Raw genomic sequence first — 5,939 nt, forward strand, 5'->3', positions numbered from 1 at the left:
TGGACATCTGAAAGTCTTTGGATGTGTAGCTTATGTTCATGTGCCTGATGAAAGAAGACGGAAGTTGGATCCTAAGGCAGAGAAATGTGTATTTGTTGGATATGCACAGGATCGAAAGGCTTACAAATGTTATAACCCTCAAACTAGACAAGTAGTCATCTCAGGTGATGTGGTGTTTGATGAGCTTGCTAGTTGGTACAAAGCAAGAGATGAGGGAGTCATTGACACACTTGAGGCTAATGTACCTGTGAACTTGCCATCACAAGCAAGTTCTAGCTCTACTACTATGTCTGGGCCAGCAGCAGAAGCTGAGAGTAGTAGCAGTGTACGTCCATGGTCAGGACGATTGAGACATGAGAGTGTGAGCACTGGGAGTAGTGCTATGGATAAAGGCAAGAAGAAAGTCGAAGGAATTGGAATCACAGGCTATGAGTCCTCTAGCTCAGAGAGTTTGGATGAGGAGCTCGGGATACCTGTTGTACGCACACCTGGTGCTAGGCAGGACAGATATGTGCCACCACATGCTCGTGTTACAGGTGTACAGAGTGACCCGCATGCATTGCGGAGATCCCAGAGAGTCAGATATCCAGTGGAAAGATTGACATATAGAGATTTTGCTATGCACTATGCATACATGACATCTATGGTAAAGCATGTGGAACCTACATGCTATACAGAGGCTATTGGAGAGCATGTGTGGCAGAAAGCCATGGATGAAGAGATGGATGCGTTGGACAAAAATGATACATGGGAATTGGCTGAGTTACCTCAAGGAAAGAATGCAATGGGTGTATAAGGTAAAGTGCAAGTCAGATGGCAGCCTAGAGAGACATAAGGCAAGGCTGGTCGCTAAAGGATATGCACAAACTTATGGTCTTGATTATGATGAAACTTTCAGCCCAGTGGCTAAGATGGCTACAGTGAGGTCTATCATTGCATTAGCAGCACAAAAAGGTTGGGCTTTACATCAAATGGATGTAAAAAATGCTTTCTTGAATGGTGATCTACAAGAAGAGGTGTACATGGAACAGCCAGAAAGATATGTACATCCAAAATATCCTACTTTCGTTTGCAGGTTAAAGAAAGCACTCTATGGTTTGAAGCAAGCACCTCGTGCTTGGAGTGACAAGATCAGCAGATATCTTGTCAGTATTGGATTTGTGGTTGGAAATGTAGACTCTTCACTTTATGTGAAGAAGACACATGATGGTATCGTGATGATAGTCATTTATGTTGATGATTTGATTATCACAGGTGATTGTGGGAAAGGCATTGATGAGGTTAAGGCCTCTTTATGCAAAGAGTTTGATATGAAAGACCTTGGAGATTTAAGGTTCTTTCTTGGCATTGAGGTGATTAGAACATGCAAGGGTATATGGTTGGTGCAAAGGCAATATGCACTTGACATGCTGGCAAAGTATGGTATGACAGCATGCAAACCAATGTTGACACCATTAGAGCAAAACATGAAGCTTAGGGCTGATTTGGGTGATGAGCTTGATGATATCACCATGTACAGGAAAATGGTTGGTAGCCTTATCTACATGACCATTACGAGGCCAGATCTCAGTTATGCAGTTGGTTTGGTGAGTCAGTTTATGCAGAGTCCTCGTAAACCTCACTTGGATGCTATGAGACGGATTCTGAGATATGTCAAAACTACCGCGCATTATGGTCTTTTCTATGAGGCAGAAAAAGACATGCATGTCTATGGATATACAGATGCAGATTGGGCCGGTAGTGCATATGACAGGAGATCTACTAGTGGCTATGTTTTCAGCCTTGGTAGTGGAGCTGTGAGTTGGAGCAGTAAAAAGCAACCTACAGTTGCTTTATCTACCACAGAGGCAGAGTATCGTGGAGCAGCCATAGCTGCATGTGAGGCTATGTGGTTGAAAAAGTTGCTAGATGATGTCAGGATACAGAGTGATATGAGAGTTGTCATTCATTGTGACAACATGAGTAGTATTCAGCTTGCTAGCAACCCAGTTTATCGTGCCAGGACCAAACATATTGAGGTCCATTATCACTTCATCAGAGAGAAAGTGCTAGATGGGCATGTTGATTTGACATATGTGTAGACAGATGAGCAGGTTGCAGATATTTTTACCAAAGCACTTGGTAAGGATAAGTTCGAGTATTTCCGTACTAGATTGGGAGTCCTAGAGATGGACATGTCGAGCTTGAGGGGGAGTGTTGAAATGTCAAGCTCGTATACAGCTGGAGGATAGCACATGGGTGCTGACAAAGTGACAGTATGGTAGATAGATATCGTGTGGTGTGTTTATGACAGGATAGCACATGGGTGCTGACAGAGTGACAGTATGGTAGATAGATATCGTGTGGTGTGTTTATGACCGCGTCCAGCTGGTCATGTGTGGTGTGGACATTACATTAGGTTTACTTTCTAGTGTGGACATAACACTATGTGGTGTTCTCCTTTGTGTGTGTTAGAGAGATGGTGACTATGGCTTCTCTCCTTTTTTATGATTGATGGTTATGGATTAGGGTTTTCTTCTCTTGTGTGTGTTCCTCTTGCTCCTGTTTTTTATCACTGAGCACATGTCGAACTGCATTCCAATTAGCCTGACCCTCGTCTGCCACACCATGAAACCAAAGAAATCTGCCCTTTCACAAAACCATGATTTGCCATCACTTTATTAATTCATTCCCAGAACAGACATTGGGCCTCTATATCCTTTTCTTTCATTTCACATGTCACAATTGTTAGAAGATCCTCTACATACTACATGAAAACTCTAGTCATTTATGATGTAACACACTACTTTATTGCTCTACATTGGTAATATCCTATCTTGGATCATACACATGACAAGCCATGGTCACCCAATCTTACGTTCGTCGTCGCGGGAATGGTCGAGCTGGTCGCAGGTTGCCAGAGCCAGCAATCCGTTACATTCGCGATTCACCAAATCCAACCCCCAATGGGTGGAAATCTTGAAAACAAAGCACTTCTCACCTGAGAACCCTTGTCCTGAGAACTTGCTTCCGTGGAAGAAGTCATTAAGTACACTCTCACTTTAGCTTCAAAAGTGCATCTAAGCCAAATCTCTCCTTTGAAGGATCGCGCCAGGCTGTAGTGAGACTGACCTCCAAAACCTAAAAATCAAATTGTTTAAATTTCACATTTTACTTACCTAGATTTTAATAACTCTTTTACAGAAACATAATTTCCCAACCAGATTAGCCTACCAACTATCTTTCACTAGTGGTCCCATCTTCTCTACAATGTTGATGAACTCTTGTTCCCTGATGAAATGTGAGGAACCACCTTCTTGCACTAGCACTGCCATTACGATTTTTGTGGCCACACACATTTGTACCTCCCTTGCCCTCCTAGAATTGTGATCTACTCCTAGCACCCTGGACACCATTTGCTTTGTCCTATCAGTTAGTGCCTTTGATGTGTCTGCCCATACATTATGTTGATGGAAACCAATTTGTATCATTAATCGAGTCATCAGAGAACATTACATAATAGATGTAGCAATTGTATGTAGCAATTCACATCGTCGACACTTAGTAATGGCAAAGGAGCTTTCCAGGTGCATTGTTGCACTCCTCTCCGATCGGTGCCTTTAGCATGCTTCCAATAAAATGTGATGTATTTGACATCCTGTGGTTCTTTAAACACGGGCAAAGTTCATTCACACACTTCAAACTACCTAGGCAATGGCTTCTCCGACATACTCTAGGGAAGGCAATATTAGAGGTTTGCGGCTTTGACCACTAGTGGAGATCATACTGCTTTGTGGAGTCCATTCCTGAACATGTTCCCATGGTTAGTGGGAACTCAAATGCAATATCACCATTATATTGCCGAGGAATCCCCATGGCCTTGATAACCTCTTTCACATTCAACAAAATCTTTGTTAATGTGTTTCCCTCATTCATGCTCCAAAGGTATTCCAAAATGCTCTTACCATCTCTTGCAACATTGGATGAGCCTAGTGTACCGGTTTTGTTGTTATCTTGAAAAAGGGACTACATAAATCTATCACATTAGTTTGAGTTGGAAGTCCTCTGGGCAGGCTATCTAAGATGGCTATTGGTTATGGGTTTGAGTTAATGGAAGCATCAACTATTACTACGGAGTAATTGGCTAAAAGAGAGTCCTCAAGTATATAGAACTCCTCCCCCTCATGATTATAGGTTGCCTCTAGAGGAACATGCAACTCTCGGGACCCAATATTTACTATTGCTTGCAATCCATAAAATGAGTGGGAAGCTACTTGTTCTTGTTAAGAACTTTGCACTCATGAGAACTCGTCCATTGCTGAAATATAGATTCTTCTTAGAAGATGGGAATGTGATTGTACAACTTATTGTAAAAAGGAACAAAAGAAGTACACAAGAACAAAAAAGAATGACACAATAGGTACCAAGTACACATGAAATTAATGGTGATTAACACCCTTAAATCAAATGGCCGTTTGTAATTTGACCATTTTAAAGTAATTATTTTTTTTTAAATTAACACCAAAAAAATATTAATTCTAAAAAAATAAATCCTATGATTTATATATATATTAATTCTCTCATCTCTCTCTCTCTCCATCCCTCCTCTCTCTTAAAAGATTAATAACTCTCAAGACATAATTCCTTGCTCATAAAGGACTCATTTGATAAATGCTATAGATGGACCATCTTCCTAAATAATAATATGCATAAAATGACATCAAGTTAAAGCTTAGTAGATGTGCGAATGGAAACTCATAGATATCTTCCTTATGTAGGGAAGCATAAGAAAATAAAGATGGAATGCCAACAAGAGACATGATGGGATAAAATGCTATAAGAGGCATGATGGGTTAGAATGCCATAAAGAATATAAAGATAGAATACCAAGATAGAATACCAAGATGGTAAAAGAGCTAATTGCTTCACTTCTTTACATCAATGTCAAGTGAATCGTGAATGGGATCCACAAGCATAATTATATCACTTGTGAATTGTCATTGGCACCTTCCAAGAAGGACAAGCCAAAAAGGGAGATTCTAAATGTTCCAAGATGGTGAAAACATCTCTCTCTCTCTCTCTCCCTCTCTCCCTCTCTCCCTCCTCTCTCTCTCTTCTCTCTCCCTCCCTCCTCTCTCTCTCCTCTCTCTCCCCCTCCTCCCTCCTCCCTCCTCTCTCTCTTCTCTCTCCCCCTTCTCTCTCCTCACGCCCTCTCTCTCTACCCCCTCCTCTCTCTCTCTCTCTCTCTCTCTCTCTCTCTCTCTCTCTCTCTCTCTCTCTCTCTCTCTCTCTCTCTCTCTCTCTCTCTCTCTCTCTCTCTCTCTCTCTCTCTCTCTCTCTCTCTCCATGTGGACATTGCCTTATATGTGGCTGCCTACGTGGACTACACTTTCCACATAGGCAACCATGTGTAATGCCCGAGCTTGGGCATTACACGTGGCAGTGTTGCATGGCATCCACAGTCCACGGTGGCATGCCACGTGTAATTCCCGATCTTGGGGATTACACATGGCAGTGGTGCGTGGTATGTGCATACCATGCACGCGACGCATGCCACATGGCATGACCTATCATTGTCCAATAGTTTTTAAGTCATTGGTGTGGACAATGATAGGAGCACTCACAACAGCCCTCCTTTCTCAACGTGTCCCCCCTCCCAACACATCTTGCCCTAATGTGCCCCTCCCTCAACTAGCCCTCTTCACTCAAGGCACCCCCCTTGCAAAAAGAACACTCGCCTTCATGCGCCTCCCCATCAACGCACCCTCTTCTTTCAAGGCCTCTACTTTAGCGCGGTCTCAACATGGAATCTTTCAACACAAAATGCCTCCCTAGACTCAATTGCAATCAAAGGGCTTCATCGAAAAATCAAGACGAGATCATAGTATCACCTAGAAGTGGGCATGTCACAAGCGACCACATCAAGCAAGGTAACCAACACCTCTCAATTGTAGTTGGCT

Source organism: Cibotium barometz, chromosome 4 (assembly GCF_041138505.1).
Source record: "Cibotium barometz isolate CiBa-2024 chromosome 4, ASM4113850v1, whole genome shotgun sequence".
Taxonomy (NCBI): Eukaryota; Viridiplantae; Streptophyta; class Polypodiopsida; order Cyatheales; family Cibotiaceae; genus Cibotium; species Cibotium barometz.